At 35.2% G+C, this 21,644-nt stretch overlaps 1 long non-coding RNA gene across 1 annotated transcript in view; it reads left to right on the forward strand.

The window, feature by feature from the left end:
- LOC140523633 (uncharacterized) overlaps positions 1 to 21,644 on the forward strand; it is a 69,359-nt gene extending 47,715 nt beyond the window's left edge. The window contains exon 3 of the long non-coding RNA XR_011973432.1: positions 19,823 to 21,644. This is a non-coding gene — a long non-coding RNA (uncharacterized lncRNA). The remainder of the gene's footprint in view (positions 1 to 19,822) is intronic.

Raw genomic sequence — 21,644 nt, forward strand, 5'->3', positions numbered from 1 at the left:
TTTTTAAAAAAGGAAAAAATATAACATCCCTTCTTGGTTGCCACCCAATTTCAACAGTACTTGTGGGTTGGGTTCCCAGAGTGAGGCTGCTATTCCTACAGGTTCTAAGGAGTAATCTGTGGGTCTAGGATACTAACACTAAAGCTCATAAGCCCCAAGTAGTGCACTTCCCAATTAGTTAGAACACTCATCTAGCTCTTGGCAAAAGCATTTATCCAAATAGCATAATATCCATAAAGCATTCTCCCCATAAACCTGTGGCACACTGTCTCACAAATATCCATAATGTCTAAGAGGAGGGTTGACTCAAGCTTACAGTATAATAATACACTTGTAGGATACATGTGTGTATCCTCATTCTACTTTCCATCTGCAGATCTGCTTGGTTTCAGTTCCAAAGAGCAAGACGCCTTTCCCAAGATAAAATCCTAACTTCTAATCTTACCACTTTGCTGCTAACTCCAGCCTTGATTGACACCCCCTCCCTCAGCTCTGATTTACAAGCTAGAGGGTGGAGAACCAATCTTCTCCCAATGTCTTTTTATAATGACCAGAAACTACTCTCAGCTAACTACTCTGCATCTGCTACTTTCTTATGTTTCTACTCCACAAGTACACTAAGGTATCAGGCAATCTCCCTCCACTGCTTTCCCATCTCCTTTTGTGTGTTGTGTTCCTTTGTTAATTTTTTAAAATTTGTTTTTAACATTCTTTTCATTTGAACTTTTGAGTTCTAAAATCTCTTTCTACCTCTCACCTCTTCCCCACCAACTGAAAAACTGCAAAATGATAACAACTATATATGTAAAATCATGTAAAACATGTTAGGCATATCAAAAAAAAAAGTGAGAAAATGATATCTCAATTTGTGCTATGTGTACATCAGTTCTTTCTCTGGAGGTAGATAAGAGTTTTGTCACAGTGAGTCCTTTGGAATTATCTTTGATCATTGTATTGTAATCAAGTATTTCATAATATTTCATATCATCACATCACTGCTACTGTGTATAGTGATCTCTTTCTTCTCCCTTAACTTTGCATCATTTCATATAGATTGTGCCATGTTTTTTTTTTTCTGAAACCACCATCATTCTTACAGTACAACAGTACTCCACCACAATCATGTGTCACAATTTATTCAGCCATTCCCCAATTGATGAGCATAGCCTCTATTTCTCATTCTTTGCCACCAGAAAAAGGACTGCTATAAATATTTTTGTACATTTACATTTGAACATTTTGTACAATTTTCCCTTTTCTATCACCCCCTTTGGGTACTACTAGTAGTAGTAATACTACTAGTGGTAGTATTGTTAGGTCAAAGGGCATTCACAATTTTATAAGCAGGTTGGGCATACTTGCAAATTATTGTTCAGAAGGATTGGACCTGTTCACAACTCCAACAAAAGTGCAATTGTGTCCCTATTTTCTTTCATTGCCTCCACGATTTGTAATTTCTTTTTTTCAAAAGTTTTATTTGTTTACTAATAATATGACAGCAAAGGATAAGAAAAATCTATTTCTGATTTAGATTACAAAAATATTACCTGTATAAAGCAAAATTTAGAAAAATTGAAAAATTACTAAACACTATACCCAAAGACAAACTTACAGTGATGATATGGTGAAAGCATTATTGTCAATTAAACTATTTTTGCAGTACAGACTGAATTGTCTTCTCTTTCTTTAAATTTCCATACATATGATGGTAGGGGCAGAAGACAGTTTTATCCACATCTTGGTGAATTTGCAGGCTCATATTCTCACACAAGGAATCAAGTATAATCCGATTATCTGAAACCAGTAATGCCTTAAATGTGATTGTTGTCTTTGCAATGTTTCAACAATTGGGCTAAAATAACTTGAAAACTAATCTTTGAAAACAACTTACATCACCCATGCTTTCTTTTTTTTTGTATTTAAATTTATTTATTTAAGTTTTCAACATTCATTTCCACAAAATTTTGGGTTCCAAATTTTCTCCCCATTTCTCCCCTCCCTCCACCCCAAAACGCCAAGCATTCTAATTACCCCTATCACCAATCTGTCCTCCCTTCTAACATCCCTCCCTTCCCTTATCCCCATCTTCTCTTTTGTCCTGAAGAGCAAGATAAATTCCTATACCACATTACCTGTATTTCTTATTTCCTAGTTGCAAGAACAATACTCAACAGTTGTTCCTAAAACAGTTCCAGCTTCTCTTCATCCCTCCCTCCCCACCCATTCCCTTTGGGAAGGTAAGCAATTCAATATAGGCCATACCTGTGTAGTTTTGCAAATGACTTCCATAATAGTCATGTTGTGTAAGACTAACTATATTTCCTTCCATCCTATCCTGCCCCCCGTTTCTTCTATTATCTCTTTTGATCCTATCCCTTCCCAAGATTGCTCCCTCTTCCCACTGCCCTCTCTTCCATTATCTCCCCCACCCTGCTTATCCCCCTCTCCCCCACTATCCTGTATTATAAGATAGGTTTTCATACCAATATGAGTGTGCATTTTATTCTTTCCTTTAGTTAAATGTGAAGAGAGTAAGCTTCATGTTTTTTTCTCTCATTTCCCCCCTTTTTCCTTCCACTGTAAAGTCTTTTACTTGCCTTTTTATGAGAGATAATTTGCCCCATTCCATTTCTCTCTCTCTCCTCCCAATATATTTCTCTCCCTGCTTCATTTCATTATTTTAAGATATGATCCCATCCTATTCAATTCATCCTGTGCTCACTGTCTCTCTCTCGATGTGTATATGTGTGTAATCCCACCAACTACCCAGATACTGAAAGAAGTTTCAAGAGTTACAAATATTGTCTTTCCATGTAGGAATGTAAACAGTTCAACTTTAGTAAGTCCCTTATGACTTCTCTTTGCTGTTTACCTTTTCATGCTTCTCTTCATTCCTGTGTTTGAAAGTCAAATTTTCTTTTCAGCTCTGATCTTGTCATCAAGAATGCTTGAAAGTCCTCTATTTCATTGAAAGACCATTTTTCCCCTGAAGTATTATACTCAGTTTTGCTGGGTAGGTGATTCTTGGTTTTAGTCGTAGTTCCTTTGACCTCTGGAATATCATATTCCAAGCCCTTTGATCCCTTAATGTAGAAGCCACTAGATCTTGTGTTATCCTGATTGCATTTCCACAATACTTGAATTGTTTCTTTCTAGCTGCTTGCAATATTTTCTCCTTGACCAGGGAACTCTGGAATTTGGCCACAATGTTCCTAGGAGCTTCTCTTTTAGGATCTCTTTCAGGAGGTGATTGGTGGATTCTTTCAATATTTATTTTGCCCCCTGCTTCTAGAATATCAAGGCAGTTTTCCTTGATAATTTCATGAAAGATGATGTCTAGGCTGTTTTTATGATCATGGCTTTCAGGTAGCCCCATAATTTTTGAATTGTCTCTCCTGTATCTATTTTCCAGGTCAGTTGTTTTTCCAATGAGATATTTCACATTATCTTCCATTTTTTCATTCTTTTGGTTTTGTTTTGTAATTTCTTGGTTTCTCATAAAGTCATTGGCCTCCATCTGTTCCATTCTAATTTTTAAAGAACTATTTTCTTCAGTGAGCTTTTGAACTTCCTTTTCCATTTGGCTAATTCTACTTTTTAAGCATTCGTTTCCTCATTGGCTTTTTGAACCTCTTTTGCCAATTGAGTTAGCCTATTTTTCGAGGTGTTATTTTCTTCAGCATTTTTTTCGGTCTCCTTTAGCAGGGTGTTGACCTGCTTTTCATGCTTTTCTTGCATCTCTCTCATTTCTCTTCCCAGTTTTTCCTCCACCTCTCTTACTTGATTTTCAAAATCCTTTTTGAGCCCTTCCATGGCCTGAGGCCATTGAATATTTATTTTGGATGTTTGGGATATAGAAGCCTTGACTTTTATGTCTTTCCCTGATGGTAAGCATTGTTCTTCCTCATCTGAAATGATTGGAGAAGATATCTGTTCACCAAGAAAGTAGTCTTATTTTTTTTCCCCTTTTTGTGCATTTTCCCCAACCAGTTACTTGACTTTTGGGTCTTTTGTTAAGAGTAGGGTATACTCTGGGAATCTGTGAGATCTCAGTTCCTCCAATGTGGCACGATCAAGTGTGTACTGGTCTGGATGCAGAGAGGGATTTTTGTGCCCAGAATCTTAGCAGTTACTTCTCCACAGCCACCTGGCCTCCAGTTCCCAAGTCAGCACTGGGGGCTGATTTTCAGATAAGCTGGATGGACAGGGCCTCCAATCAGTGTGAGACAAAGAACAGCTTGCCCAGGGCCTCCACACAGGGCGGAGGCAATAATCAGCTCTTCATTGCCTCCAGGGTTTTTACACTGCAAAAATGTATGCGCTGCTGCACCTGCCATGTAGCCTCTGTGACCACTGCCTAAGGCCAGAGCTATGGGAAGGCCTTCTCCCTTCCTGGCCAGCTGGGAAAACCCTGTCACTGACCTTTGGTGCCTGTGGGTTGAGGGATCTTCAAACCCGCTGCTGCTGGGACTGGGGATTCCCAGACTGCCCCAAGGGCTGTTCACGAGCTGTGTGCCATGCAGCCAAGGCTGGGCTGGGCTCGGTGCTCTGCTCCACATCCAGTACCTTTTTCCCATGGGCCTTTCAGGTCATCCTGGGCTGGAAATCTCTTCCACTCTGTTGTTCTCCACTTCTGCTGCTCCAAAATTTGTTGAGAGTCCCTCTCTACAGGTATTTTATGGGCTGTGTGGGGAGACCCTGCGTATGTATGTCTTTCTACTCCGCCATCTTCCAATTTGTAATTTCTGATAGGTGTGAATTGTTTTAATTTTTCTACTTTCTCTATTCTATATTGATTTAAAAATTTTTTCATGACTATAGATAGATTTCTTTTCATCTATAATATGAATTTCTTCTTCAGAAATTCGCCTGTTCATATCCCTTGACAATTTATCAGTGGGAGCATGAGTTTTGTTTTTATAAATTTTCCTCAGCTTCTTATATATTTGAGAAATTAGACCTTTATTAGAAAAAAAACTTGCTTTTTAAAAAAAATATTACTTCATTGTCTATGGTACTTTTAGCAAAATGTAGTTTCCCTAATTATCCCTTTTAATTAGGTCTATTTCTGCTCTCGCATTGTCTGAGGTAATGATTGCTGTCTCTGCCTTTTTAACTTTTGCTGCTGTTGAGTCTTTTCAGTCTTGTCCAACTCTCCATGACTCTGTTTGGGGTTTTATTGGCAAAGATTCTGGAGTGGTTTGCCATTTCCTTCTCCAGATCATTTTACAAATGAGGAACATTGGCAAACAAAGTTAAACGATTTGCCTAGTGTCATATAGCTAGTAAGTGTCTGAGACCAGATTTGATCTCACAAAGATAAGTCTTCCTTACTCCAGGTTGCACATTCTAACTGCTAGATTTTGCTCCAACTCTTTATTTTAACTCTGTATGTCTTTCCCTTTTTAAAATATAATTTATTTTCAATTTTCAACATTCACTTCCACAAAATTTTGAATTCCAATTTTTTCCCCATCTCTTCCCACCCCCTACCCTCCTTCCCCGAGTCTGCTCTCCCTTCTATAACAGTCCCTTTTCCCATCCTCCTCCCCTCTATTTTCCTGTACTACAAGATAGATTTCTGTACCCCATTGCCTGTAAACCTTATTTCCCAGTTGCCTGCAAAAACAATTTTTAACATTCATTTTTAAAGCTTTCAGTTCCACATTCTCTCCCTTCCTCCCAATCTACCCACCCTCATTGAGAAAGCAAGTAATTCAATATAGGTCATACATGTGTAGCCATGCAAAACACTTCCAAAACAGTCATATTACAAAAGACTAATCACATTTCCTTCTCTTCTGTCCTGCCCTCCATCTATTACAATCCCTTCCTTGACCTGTCCCCCCACAATAGTGTTTGCCTCTGATTACCCTTTCTCCAATCTACTGTCCCTTCTATTATCTTCCCTCTCTTACCCCATCCCTCCTGCCTTCCTAGGGTAAGATAGAATTCCACTCCCAATTAAGTGTGTGTTATTCCCTCCTTAAGTCAAATCTGATGAGAGTAAGGTTCACTTATTCCTTCTCACCTCACTCCAATTTCCCTCCATTGTAAAAGCTCCTTCTCGTCTCCTTTGTGTGAGATGACTTGCTACATTCTACCTCTCCCTTTCTCTTTCTCTCAGTACATTTCTCTCAAGACTTAATTTTATTTTAGGTTTCCTCCCTTCATATTCAGCTCACCCTGTGCCCTCTGTCTATATAAATATACACACATATATACCTACATATATATTCATATATATAATGCACATATACATACACATATGTAATATATACATACAAAACTATACATACACGTATGCCTATGCTCCCCCACATGTATGTGTGCATGTATAGATACACATACATACATATATACATATACACATACATATATTCCCTCTAACTACCCTAATACTGAGAAAGGTCTCATGAGTTACAAACATCATCTTTCCACCTAAGAATGTAAACAGTTCAACTTTAATGAGTCCCTTATGACATCTCTTTCCTGTTTACCTTTTCATGTTTCTCTTGATTCTTGTATTTGAAAGTCAAATTTTCTATTCAGCTCTGGTCTTTTCAACAAAAATGCTTGGAAATCCTCTATTTTATTGAATGTGCCTTTTCCTCCCTGAAGTATTATACTCAGTTTCGCAGGGCAGATGATTCTTGGTTTTAATCCTACCTCCTTTGACCTGTGGAATATCATATTCCAAGTCTTCTAGTCCCTTAGTTTAGAAGTTGCTAAATCCTGTGTTATTCTGATTGTACTTCCACAGCACTTGAATTATTTCTTTCTGACTGCTTGTAATATTTTCTCCTTAACCAAGGAACTCTAGAATTGGGTTACAATATTCCTAGGAGTTTTCTTTTTAGTATCTCTTTCTGGAAGTAATTAGTGGATTCTTTCAATTTCTATTTTACTCTCTGGTTCTGGAACATCAGAGCAGTTTTCTTTGATAATTTCTTGAAAGATGATATCTAAGCTCTTTTTCTGATGATGGCTTTCAGGTAGACCAATAATTTTTAAAATATCTCTCCTGGATCTATCTTCCAGGTCAGTTGTTGTTCCAATGAGATATTTCACATTGTCTTCTGTTTTTTCATTCTCTTGATTTTGTTTTGTAACTTCTTTATATCTCCCTAAAGTCATAAACTTCTATTTGCTCCATTCTAATTTTGAAAGAATTATTTTCTTCAACAGGCTTTTGGACTTCCTTTTACATTTGGCAAATTCTGCTTTTTAAGATATTCTTTTCCTCATTGTCTTTTTGGACCTATTTTGCCAGTTGGGTTAGTCTACTTTTAAAAATACTATTTTCTTCAGTATTTTCTGGGGTGTCCTTTAGCAAGTTGTTGAGTCATTTTTCGTGATTTTCTTGCATTGTTCTTTTTCTTTCCAATTTTTCCCCTACTTCTCTTACTGGATTTTCAAAATATTTTTTTAAACATATTTTTCAATGGCCTGAGACCATTTCATATTTTTCTTAGAGGCTTTGGATTTAGACGCCTTGACCTTGCTGTCTTCCTCTAGTTGTATGCTTTGATCTTCCTTGTCCAAAATGGTGTAAAAAAATAACTTTTCTCCATGAAAGTAACCTTCTATGGTCTTATTTTCCCCCCTTTTTTGTACATTTTTGAAGCCAATTACTTGACTTTTGAGGTCTTTGTTAAGTGGAGGGTGTACTACCACAAGTTTCAAGAGTTTTGTGCAGCTGTTTTCAGAGATATCTCTAGGGACCTGCAAGTTCTCAGTTACTCCAAAGTGGTATGACCAAAGGAGAGATGTTTACTTCTCTTTTGGCCTGTGCTCTGGTCTGTGAGCAACCACAAGCACTCTTTTCTGCCCTGGAATTCCAAGTAGGATTTCCTCTTTACCCCTACCTTTAGCTCCACCATACCAGCACTCCTCCTTACCCCAGGACTGCCACCCAGGACTGCGACCCAGATCAGCTGCTTAATTCCCTCTCTGACTGTAGGCCAAGATCTCCAAGAACAGCCACCTTTTCAGCGGTGACTACCACTGCCCTGGGGGTGAGGCTGGGACTGGGGCCAATCTACACTCCCCTCTCCCCCAAGTGAGAGAGCTTTCTTACTGACCTTTGAAGCTGTCTTTGGCATTCATGGATTGAGAAGTCTGGAAACTACTACAGCTGCCAGGGATTCAGCACTGTGAGGCCTTTTCCAGTCCTGGCCGTGCTGGCATGGCCCACACTGTGCTGTGCTCCACTCTGATCCGGGTGTAATAGATCCTTTCTGCCAGACTTCCAGACTATCTTGGGCTGGAAAACTGTTTCATTCTGTCATTTTTTGACTTCTGCTGCTTTAGAATTTGTTTAGAGTCATTTTTTACAGGTATTTTACAGGTATTTTGAGGCATTTGAGGCAAGGAGAGCAAGCAGGTCCTGTTTCTATTCTGCCATCTTGGATCCACCCTGTATGTGTCTTTCTATTTCAAGTCTGTCTCTTTTAAGCCACCATAATGGTAATTTAAATGGGGAGATTTTTCATATTCCTTAATAGACCCATGTGACCTGCCTAGGTCACATGGAAGCCTGAGTCACATGGAGCCTGTGGTGGGAGGAATTTGCTGAATGGGTGGAGCAGGAAGAGATGGAGCTAGAGCAGAGCTCAGAGGAAATTAGTGAGAGAGCAATCAGAACTGAAGCTTGCAGCTCACTGTGAGAGTGAGAAGGGCATTTTGTTTAAGGAGATCTGCTTATGATTTAAGGGGAACTGGTTTGTGGGAAGGCTAGCAGGGGGAAGGCTTGGAGATGGTGTTGTTCTCTGCATTGTTATTGTGTACAGATTTTTGTTACTATGATGGATTTGGCTCTCTGGTGTTTGAATAAATGTTTTGTTCTGTCTTCGATGTGGAGAGTCTGTGGTATTTTGTGATTCAAAATTGCACCTAGATATTCATGACTGCTGTGGGCACTGTGAATATCACATTTTCACTATAGCAACATATGGTTGCATTCTGGTTTCTAATCCATTCTGCTATTTATTTCTGTCTTATGAGTGAGCTCATTCCATTCACATTCAGTTATGATTATTGTATATTTCCCTCTACCCTATTTCCTTTTGCTTATCTTATTCTCTTTTTACTCTCTTCAAAAATCTTTTTTCCTTCTGATTAGTCTTTCTTAATTCACACACCCTCTTATCACCTGCCTCTACATTTTTATCCCCTTCCCCTCATAATTCTCTATTGAGTAATAAAGATTTATATTCCCAACTAAGTGTGTATATATGTTCTTTCCTCTTTGAATTAATTCCAGTGACAGTGAGGTCCAGGCATTACCCTCTTCCACCCCTCATTTTCCCCTTCATTATAAAAGTCTTTCTTTGCATATCTCCTTTTATTGTGAGAAAATTTTCCCTATTCTACCTCTCCTTTCCCCCCTTCTCTGTGTATCCCTCTTTCTCAGTCCTACATTCCTTTTTTTTTTTTTGGAGGTCATTCCAACATAATTGACTCAACACCAGTGTCCTGTCTACATATACACTCCTTCTAACTGCCCTAATAATGATAAAGTTCTTAGAAGTTAGATGTATTATATTCTCATAAAAGAATGTATACAGTTTAACTGTATTGAGTCCCATATGATTACTCTTTCATGTTTACCTTTTTATGCCTCTCTTGAGTCTTCTACTTGAGTGTCAAATTTTGGTTTTTTTCAACAAAAGTGCTTGGAAGTTCTCTATTACCTTAAATATACATTTTCCTCTGAAGGATTACATGTTTTGCTGGGTAGGTTATTCTTGTTTTTAATCCTAGCTCCTTTGCCCTCTGGAATATAATATTTCAAGTCCTCTGTCTGCTCTTTTAGTGTGAAAACTGCTATATCTTGTGATAGTTTGACAGTGGCTCTGCAATACTTCAATGATTTCTCTTTGGCTGCTTAAAATATTTTTTCTTTAATTGTGGGCTGTAGAATTTGACTGTAATATTCCTGGGAGTTTTTATTTTGGGATCTCTTTCAGGAGATGATTGGTGAATTCTTTCCATTCCTATTTTACCCTCTGGATCTAAGATTTTGGGGGCAATTCTCTTTTAAAGTTTCTTGAAATATGATGTCTTAGAGTCTCATTGTTTTGTAATGACTTTCTGGTAGTACAATAAATTTTAAATTATCTCTTCTTGATCTACTGAACAGGTCAATTGTTTTTCCAATAAGATATTTTACATTTTCTTCTGGCTTTTTTCCCCAATCATTTGACTGTGATTATCTTGGTGTCTCATGGTATCATTATCTTCCATTTGTCCAATTCTAATTTTCAAGGAATGATTTTCTTCAGGGAGTTCTTGAACCTCTTTTTCCACTTGATGAACTATACTTTTTAAAGAGTTCTTTTCTCCAGTGAATTTTTGTGCCTCTTTACCATTACTTCAAATTTATGCCTCTTTTGCCAAGCTCTTCATTTTCTTTTCATATTTCTAGCATCACTGTGATTTCCTTTCTAAAATTTTTCTTTACCACACTCATCTCTTCCTTTAACTCTTCTAGGAATTCTCACTGGTCTTGGGTCCAATTTGCATTTTCCTTTGAAGTTTTGCTTGCAGCTGTTTTCACATTGTTGTCTACTTCTGAGTTTATTTCTTGTTCTTCCCTGTCACCATAGTATTTTTTATGGTCAATTTCTTTTTCACTTGTCCATTTTCTCAGCTAATTTCTTTTTTAAAAATAAGTTTTAAAGTTTATTCTAAACTTAAATACAAAAGAAAAAAATATTGCCATGTACACAATAGAACATAAGAAAGGATTTAATGTAAAATCTCAAGAAAATATATATAATAAATACTACACATTGTTTTCAAAGGTTTCCAGTTTTTCTTCACTCCCTTGTACGTTTTCTTTTGTTTTCTGCTTTGTACTTTTTACTTTATTCCTCCTTGCCCTCAAGAAGGCTACAATTAAGCATGGAGATAGGTATATAGATATGGATATATACACATACATAAATAGACACCTATATGTATATGTATGTGGATATACATATATAATTATACACATACAATATGCATAACCCTCTATAACACTGACATATATATATATGTATACTAAATATGTATACTAAAATACATATTTGTGAGGTTGTACTATGCTTATTTCCACTTGTCCTCTGTTTCTCTGAAAGTGGATACCATCTTCCTTCATAAGTTCAAATCTTTTCACGTTTTTATAAATCAGCCATCTAATCATTTCCTATACCATAGCAATTTTCCAACACAATCACATTTTATCTAAGAGACTGTGTATGAAAATTTTCTGCAATTTTCTGATTTCCTTTTATTCTTGGCTGCATAAATTTTACTTAGATAAGACCATTTTAATTTAAAATAATCAAAATTATCCATTTTACATTTCTACAATGTTCTCACCATATATTTTAGTTTAAGGTCTGTTGTTACTGAATCTGTTTCCTTTACATCTTTCCTCCCTGGTTTCTTTGAAATTTCTAACTTTTTGTTATTATTTTTTCTAACTCAGTAAGATAATTTTTTTTAGTAATTTAGTTGGGATGGCATTACATAAATAGATTAGGTAGATAAGATTGTCTTTTTTTATTATATTGGCTTTGTGTACCCATGAACAATAAATATTAATTCAATTATTTAAATCTAACTTTATTTGTATAGAAAAGTGTTTTATATTTATGTCCATATAGTTCCTTTTGGCAAGTATGCTCCCAGATATTTTATACTCTCTAATTATTTTAAGTGATCTAAAACAATATTGAATAGTATGGCTTACACACAGTGTAGTTTCCCTGTTTTTCTCTTTTGATTAAATCTGTTTTAGCTTTAACTTTGTCTGAGATGATGATTAATACTGCTTTTTTACATAGTAAATTCTACTCCTGACCATTATTTTATCTTTGTGTAATCTCTTATTTTTATAGCATTTCCTGAAAACATCATATTGTTGAATTCAATCTGCTATCAGTTTCCGTTGCATGGGTAAATTCATCCCATTCACATTTGAAATTACAATTACCTGTATATTTTCTTGCTTCCTATTTTTCCTCACTATTCTTCTCATCTTATTCCTGTCCATCCTTAGTCCTCTGCTTTACTTCTACCTACTACATTGCCCTCCTATTCTTTAATCTACACACCCCTTAAAGAGTCCCTCTCTTATCCTCTCCAATCCATTTCTTTGTCCTCTAATTTCATTCTAAATTTAGAAGACCTTTATATGCTTCTAAATATATATGTTGTTTCCACTTTAAGCCATTCCTGATGAGAGTAAGGTTTGAGCATTCCCCATCATCCCCCAAATAGCTTCTTCTCTATCAGTTTTTTCTTTTATGCTTTGTTTGTATGAGATAGTTGGTCCTTTTTATCTCTCCTTAAACAATTTTTTAGAATCACCCCATTCTAGTCAACTGAGTCTAAGCCTTTCTTTCAAACTATCCAAATGAAAATGACAGTAATGAAAGAATTGATAATATTTTCATATATCAGAGATAAACAATTTGACCTTTAGTCTCTTATAAATGTTCCTTAATGTTTATCTTATATTTCTCTTGGATTTGTTGAATTTTTCCTTACGTTCTGTTCTTTTTGTCACAAATACTTGAAAGTCTTTCACTTCATTAAATTTCCTTTTTTTCATTCAGGCTTACATTTAACTTTGATGAATTAGTCACCCTTGGTCATAACCCCAGCTCTTCTGCTCTGTAAAATATAGTATTCCAAGACCTACAGTCCTTCAACATAGTAGCTGCTAGGTCTTGTGTAATCCTTATTGTAACTCCATAATATTTAAATTGTTTTTTCTTGTTGCTTACAATATTTTCTCCTTTACCTAGGAGCTTTGAAACTTGGCTATGATACTCTGTAAATTTTCCTTCTGGGATCTCTTTCAGGTGATGATTGGTGGATTTTTAGCATATTTGTTGACTTTGAACTTTATGGACTCTTCTCACCCACAGGGAGTGGGTGGGCACTGTCCAGCCTTCAGACTTTTTCATGCTGCTGTTTTCAGAGATAGTTCTGGGTGTTTTCAAGTTTTCAGTGCTTCCAGAGTGATGTTATTCTGGGAGAGATGTGGTCACAGCTCCACTCTGTTCTTTACCAAAGGATTTTTGCTATTCTGCTGCAACAAGTGCTAGTACTCCTCAGGACCCTGACCAGATCTCCTGCTCTCCTGTAGCCATGATTCCTCAAGGAGTTTGCATTATGTGTATGAGATGTATATAAATAGACATATTTTTATGTATGAAGTTTTTTGAGTGTTTGTGCATACGCACATATGTGTGTGTGATGTGAATATATATTTGCTTTAGAAAATCAATTTTAATGGCTTGTAGGTTAGAATGTAGAGACATTTAAGGCAAAGAAACCAATTAGAAAGCTACTGCAAAAGATAGATGAAAATGATAAAAGCTTGTGTGAATAGAGAACTGTGTGAGTGGAGAGAAGGGAGTGTACTTGAGAGATATTGTAAGGACAGAACAGAATCACTAATAATAAGAGAAATGCAAATTGAAACAACTTTAAGGTTTCACTTCACATCCTGCCAATTGACAAACATGACAAAGGATGGGAATAATCAATTTTGAAGGGGTTATGGGAAAATAAACACTCTGGACCATTGCTAGTGGAATTGTGAATTGGAAGAAATTTTAGAAATTAATTTGGAATTATGCTAACGAAGTGATTAAAATGTCCATACTCTTAGAATCAGAGACTCCTGCTAAGAAGGTCATTAATGATAAGAAACTCTCCATACATATCAAAATATTTATTGTAGCACATTTTGTGATAGCAAGGAATTGGAAGTAGATGCCCCTCAACTGAGGGATGACTAAACAAATTGTGGTAAATAAACGTAATGGAATATTACTCTGCTATAAGAAATTATAAGGAAATGATGGAAAGCTATATGTAAACTGATGGAGAATGAACTAAGAAGAACCAAGAATACAATATACACAATGGCTATGAAAACATAAATGGAAAGAACAAAAGAAACCACACAAAAAATAATCAAAAGTGAATTTTGCAAAATGATAAAGAATATGTCTTGAAAGATGAGCAGATACTCATACTTCAGTACTTTGTAGAAGTAGGAGGTTCATTATTGTTGCATAATGTACATATATTCATTTTTTTAATGTATTAATCAGTCTTCTTTTTGTTTTTGAAAGTACTTTTTGGTAAATGGGAAGGTTCTCTGGGAATGGGACAGGAAAGGATAGTTGGGAAAGCCATGGCAATATTAAAGTATTACATTAATAAAAACGTATTTAAAAAAAAAAAGAACATATGAATTTCATAAAAACCCCAAAGGACTGGCTGGTGCAAGCATGTACAGAGTTAACTTAAGGATCAAAGGTTTCCAAAATAACATATGCTGCAGGAAATAATATAAGAAAACCATCCAGAATGCAGACAAAAAAAGCACTGATTGAATTCATAGATTGCTGCTAAGAAAAACAAATCTACACTTAAACTTTCAAGGTACTTGATTAAATGAAAATAAAAAATATGTACTTAGATTATTCAATTCCGATAACAAACAAAAAAATTACAACCATATAAATAGACCTTCAGCTGTGAGGTATCCTTAATTTAGATGACATTAAAACTATTTGAAATTGGAGAACAGCATGGAAGAGATATTTCAAAAAGTAAAGTAGCTGAAGCTGCAACATGACGTAGCATATCTTTCAAAGCTGAGCCCAAATATCCAAGAAAAAAAGGTAGACCTTTGACAAAAGAGTTGATTCAAACAGATATACAATTGTTTAATTCTCAATCTGAGCTTTTACACATCAGATGTTACAAATTCTGGGCTTCATTTATTGCTTTATTGATTTCTAAATTTCAGAAAGCAATATTGAAAATGTTACCAATGCAGATTCAATTTAATACATAGTTTCTTTTTCCAGAGAGTCAATCATTGAACATTTACCTGCATATCACTGCATCTAATGAAGTTCTGCAGCAAAACAATATAAATTCTAGAGGGAAACAAAATGTTTTCCTTATTAACACTTGAAAGAAGACAAACATAAGAAAAGTAAATAAGTAGAACTATGAAGAAATAACTTAGCCAGTTCTCTTGATATTTATTGTTGTAAGAGAGAAATTGGTCTATGGGATAAAAGAAGATCATCAAAATAGAAAAAGGAGATAAGAAGCTAAAGATTTAAGAGGATCTTAATCAGGAAAAAGGAAGGAGGAAATGCTGAACTGATATTTCATGGATAAAATCCCAATATGTTTTAAAAGTGCATTAATATATTTTATGGGCGAATAAAGTAGTAGTTGCTTAAGAGACGACAGGACAGGCAAAACAAAGAAGGTAAATAGTAATGCACCTTCACCAGACATGGACTTGAAAAAAAAGATGAAAAATTTTAAGTTCTTTTGCCAAGAATGGGATACTGTGGGAAGGCAAGGCAAAAGCAATGAAAGAAGGGGTCTAGGCTGAGGGGATTGGAACACAAGAGCTACACTACAAGGTAAAAATGAAAACGTTACATTATTTTTCCCATGGAAGGGTAATTTATGTCCAGTGAGAAACAGGAAAATCATCATGAATTTTGTCTCAAGAAGGAGAAAGAGCAATAGAAAACAAACTTTTTGGAGCAAAAATAATGCTTCTCAAGACAGTATCCCACACTAGAGAAAAATGTATGGGTTCTTGGGGGTCAATCAGCACCCAGGGTGGTAGGTGGAGGCAAAGGTCCAGAGGTAAGATAACCTGGCATTAGAAATATTAGTTGAGTAATCATAGTAGGGGTCAGGGAGAACACGAGGCTTCATGATTCAGTTACATTCAGTTCTGGGTACCTCAGAGGTCACTGATAAGCTAGAGAGCATCAGCGGTGGGAAACTAGGATAGTGGTAGATTTGGAATCTCTGGAGAATTAATTGAAGGAAATGGGAATATGTTGAATGGAGAGGAAAAGATTCAAGTAAATAGGATAGCTTTTCTCAAACAACGAAACAGGGTTTAGATTTAATTTGTTTGGTTCTAGAGATAAGAAATAGGAACAATGGTTGGAAGATAGAAAGAAGGAAATTTAGTCATGATGTGAATTAATAAAGTCACCTGCTTGAGGAGGAAAAGAGTTTCCCTCAGATGTATTCAAGCAGAAGTTGGATAACTACTTGTTCAATATGGCAAGAGTAGGAGATTTCTTTTGGATTGATCTAGATGGTCAGAACTAAATGATCCTTTCCAACTTTTGAAATTCTATTATTTTGAAATTCAATGTGCCTGTTTTCTTCATAGACCGTTTTCTCTAAAAGTAAGGCTTCAAGAGAAAAAGAACCCCTTCTTCCAAATAAAGAAGTGGATCAAGAAATAAGGGAAAGAGATGAGATCTACAAATGTTTGACAAAGAAATGAGATAGAGGAGTGATTTTAAATTTGTCACACCAGATGATCTACTCTTTCTGTGCGACAAATAAGAAAAAATAACATTACTATAAAGAACAGAGATAGAATTCAGAATAGATCATCAGAGATGAGAAATACAAAAGAAATGAAGATTTGGGAAAAGGTATCACAAAATAATGTTACTTAAGATAAGAGGTTGCAGAGAATAGAGCAATTTTGAAACATGTTTACATGTTTGGTGAAAGGGATGAATCAACAATGGGGAGCAGATATATAGAGAAAAATAAAAAGAGAAATTAACATTGTAAGGGAATTCAAGGAACTTGGGAGAGAAAAACAAATTGGTTGGTGGGAATAGACTAGTTTCAAAGTAGCATAAGCAAATCTAATGAAAGGAAAGAATACTGACAAGAGACAACAGGGATAAAAAATAATAAATCTAAGTGAGGTGAAAAGAGGTAAATACAAATCTGATAATCATAATCCTAAATGTGAACAGATTAAACTATCCAATAAAATGAAAGAGAATAGCAGAATAAGAAATAAATTTGACTTTATGAAAGAAGAACATTTTAAAAATAAAGACATAGAGAATTAAAATGAAAGGATAACAAAATATCTAGTGTGAATCAGGTAACTTCAAAAAAACAAGAATAGAAAGTATTCTATCAGATAAAGAAAAAATTTACAATGTTAAGAGAAATAAAGAAATTACATTGATGGAACCACAATGCAACAAAAGTAATACTAAAAATATGCATCAAAGGGTATAGCACCTAAATAAATTTAAAGGAAAAGTATTGCAAGAAGACATAAATGACACAGCAATAATTGTACAAGATTATAATACTTCTCTCATGGACCTGGATAAATATAACAGAAAAAATTAAAAGGAAATTATAGGATGAAAAAACTAGGTCCCAAGCACTTATGACATCTCCTGAATGGGAATATTAATGGATTATTCAATCAATAAACATCTATACTAGGCAATGAGAAAACAAAGAAAGAAGCATATAGTACCTTTACAAAAATAGATTGTATGCTAAGTAGTGCACAGAGAAATTACGAATTAATGGAAAGAGTCCAAAATATCAAACACATTTTTTAAAAAACATGATACAAAAAACCAGTAATATATAGAAGAGAAGCACAAGATAGAGATAAAAGGAGACTAACATGAGAAGCAAAAAACCTCAGAAGTGATGAATCAATTCTAAAAGCCAATTCTTTAAAAATACTAACAAAAGCAATATACTTTCTAGCTAACATGATTTAAAAGAGAGAGAAGCAAATATAAATTAAGGTAGTTTTTTTTTCTTGAAAAGTATTGAGACCATTCTCAAGACTTGATTGACTCAGGGGACCAAAGGATCAGGCTATTGACATTACTTCTCAGGTGCCTGAGTACCAAACAGTTACAAGGAACTCCAGGTACCTGTTCTGATGCTGAGTGGTTGATACTGAATCCTCTCATAAGGAACAACTCAGTAAAGCGAGTTTCACTTAGTGGAATTAGCTTGAGTGCTTCTCAACGTCTATCCTTGTTGAATATCTTTCTCCTGCTATGGCTAAGTAAATCGTCTTTGTTTAAATGTCAAATGACCTGCATGTGTTTCATTTTATTCCCATAATGAACTTAAACTAATAGAAGACTGGTCTGCATCAGCCCCAGCCCAGAACAATTTGCGTGGTCATGAAAGATTGGAACATAACGAGAGTGTTGAAGTGGAGGATGAGTAGTACAGAGGGAGGAGGGTCCATGCTGGCCTTCATGTTTCTGGTGGTTCTTTTGTGATGCCTCTCTAGAAGGGGTTGCTTCCTAGGAAGTACTGGAAGATTCCTGGAAGATTAGATTTTAAACTGTCTATGGCCATTCAGCTAGCAAATATTAGATCAGAGAGAGATATGTAAGTATATAAACTTTGTGTCCTTAAGAACTGTTCTTTGAAAATAATTGTGTCTTTTAGGCACAACAGCTATTGTGTTTGTAGGTTTTCCAGATTGGTAATTTAAGCTTCCTCTAAATTCTACCAGGGAATTTGCTGAAAAGTCAATGCATCTGAAGCCAAAAAAAATTTTCAGTAATGCAAGAATAGTTCAACATCTGGAAACCTATTAACATAACTCACCACATTAAGAAGAAAAATATATGATACGAGTAGTCAGAAAGACTTTTGACAAAATATATAATCATTTAAGCAAACAAAAAAATTCTATAAAATGCATAGGTCTAGAAGGATCCTTTTCAATATGATAAAAACTATGTTCCTAAAAGCAAAAGGGAGAATTAGTTGCAATGAAGAAAGAGAGGAAGTTCTTCCAAAAAAACACAGGGTAAAGCAAAGATGAGTCTTGTCTTCTATCTTGACACAATTCTAAAAATCTTACTCATGGCAATAAGACAAGAGAAATGTATTAAAGGCATAAATATTGATAAATAAGTGACAAAGTTGTCCCTACTTATAGATGGAGTACAACTCAGAAAACCTCAGAGAATCAGCAGAGAAACTAATTGAGACATTCACTTTGATTAAGTATCAGAATACGAAATGCCAGCATTTCTATAAAGCAAAAAGAAAATCCAGAAGATATATCATAAAAATAAATTACAGTTAAAATTACCATATAATTTATAAAATAACATTCAGCATATAAATGATGTCAGTAAACATTTAGGGCAGCTAGATGGTGCAGTGAGTAGAATGCTATGTCTGGAGTCAGGATCTTTATAAGTTCAAATCTGGGCTCAAAAACAGTTTAAAAGATTATTAGTTAGGGAATGAGTTATTTGGGGGTAAAAAGATCAAAGTACTAGAGTAGGAAAATAGTGATAAACATATTTATTGTGGTAGAGAATACCTAACTTTAAAAGAACATCTCTAAAATATTTTTTTATGATTTATGATTAGATATTTATAGATAGATAAACAGAGATAAATTTCTTTGGGTTCTAGAATCATGGATTTAAAAAGGGACTTTAGAGACCTACATCTTATCTTCTGTCATATGCAGGGTACTGCTTATCTACAAAATTCAAATATCTATATTTAAATACTTACAGTGAAAGGAAATTGATTTCATAAATAAGCTTATTGAATTGTCCTATAGTTCTTATTAAAATATTCTTTTTTATTGATCTCTCATCAGCTTTGATACAAATTCTTCCCATTTGTCCTTGTTCTTCATGATATAATTACACAGAGAAACAAAAACCTCTTGTTTTTGAAGTATAAGGTTTAAAATACTATTTTAAAAATATTCTTGGTTTATTAGTAGGCACTAATAGCTTTTTTGAAATTCTATAGGTGAGTATTGAACATTTAAATAGCTAAATGGGAGACAATATAATAATCACATAACCAAATGAAAACAAACATGGAAACATTTGATACGACTCTAGAAATTGTGAACATTGGCTCTGTAATGCAGTTATTAACTGATTAAATCTGCTAGACCTTCTCTTTTTCACAGGGGAACCAGTTAATGGAATAGCACAACTATCCAATCAGGAGGACTTCTGATGCCCAGGGTTGCTTGACATACCAACATTCCTTTGTAGAGACCAAGAGTAAACCCAGCTGGATGTGCAGAAAACCAGCAACTCTGAAGCCATTGAAGCTCATACCAGCTTTGAAGTAGACCCTGAGCCAGTTGGGGATTTATGGACCTTCAAGAGGCGTCCTTACCTTCAGAGAGTCCCCTAACTGTTGGTTATGAGGCTCTCAGACACATCATGTTTTACAGTTTTTGGAGACATTCCTTTATCTTATTGTTCATGCTCAAGCCTTGAACTGCCAGGTCTGCCTAACACCAGAAATGCCTTCTGATTTGTGTATCAAAGGGCCACACCTCTGACACCTGAAATTCCTCACTACCTGGATAGAGAAATGGGTTTCACTTAGAAACCCCATATCCCTGACTCATTTCTTTCTGGGATTCCCGACTTTCTCCCCAAATTCCCTGACTTCCTTTGAAAAATATAAATATCTCACTCTTTCCAAGTGGGCTTTGAACAGATGTGGACCCTGCCTCATTATTCCAGCTTGCAAGCTCCATCTCAGGCAACAAAGGCAATCATAATTTTTATAAACTGCGATCAGACTCTGGTTCATTCCAGGCCCATTTGGACTTGGTGTTTCTTCTGTTTTACCAGTTCATACCAGTTTTACCAGTTAATTTAACAAATTAATAAGATACTTCTAGTTCATAATAGTGTTACTATATTAAGGAATAGAATGCAATAATTTTCGAATAAATGAAAAATATGACAGAGAACAATGGAGGAGTGCAAGATGGTTATGATCTGGCTATGATGTATAACCACTGAAGACCTTTGAGGAAGAATGTAAGTAAAAGATATCAAGGAAATGTATGATAGAAAGAGAAGACTGACTGGTTAAGTGATGAAGTATGGCAGGTAGACAACCAGAGTGCTCCACTGGTACCCTCTTAAAGAGATATTGAGAAAAGCCTCTAGTGGGTTGGGTGAGTTTCCATGGTAAAATATGTTAGGACATGGACAAAAGCTTCATAGGAGAGGTAGGTCATGATCTGCTTATTTCGATAAACAAACTTAGATAACAAATAATGATTACTTACATAGCCCCTAATGTTTTTCCTTTATCTTTTTTTCTGAGTCACTATAATTATTAATAGTAGCAGTAGTATTTAGCTGTAGTCAGTGTGTATATTTGTTATGGGTCTTTCTTTGTATAATTTCACATGAATATTTTCATATTTCTCTAAACCCATGCATCTGTGAACTTGTTTTTAAAAATATGTTTTGACAAATCTATTTCAATATAATTGTTTTTCCTTTGTAATCCTGTGCATTTGTTTATGTATTCAAAATCATTATTATGAGAAAAGATTCAAAGGCTTTGACAGACTACCAGTGGGGTCCATGACACACAAAAAAGTTAAGAACTCCTGCTCTGCAATCTTTATATTTGGAATTTTCAATGGAACAATTACATTCCCCTCTTTTTACAACATTTTCGTTTAATTATTCTATAACCATGTGGACACAACTTGCTTTCAGATTTTTTGTTATTACAAATATTAGGGTAAAGTATAGTGAGATCTTCGGGTCAAAGAGTATAAAGTTTTACTTGTATGAATTAGTATGTATTGTCACATTGCTTTCCAAAAAGATTGCACTGTCATGGTACCAGAAGCCATGTAATAGCGTACCAATGAATTTTATTAGTTTAGACTATTCTCCAATTTCATGAGTTTATCTTAAAGCTATTTTGAATTGTCAAATTATTGGAATCTGTCAACCTGAAATAAA

This window comes from Notamacropus eugenii, chromosome 1, assembly GCF_028372415.1.
Source record: "Notamacropus eugenii isolate mMacEug1 chromosome 1, mMacEug1.pri_v2, whole genome shotgun sequence".
NCBI lineage: Eukaryota > Metazoa > Chordata > Mammalia > Diprotodontia > Macropodidae > Notamacropus > Notamacropus eugenii.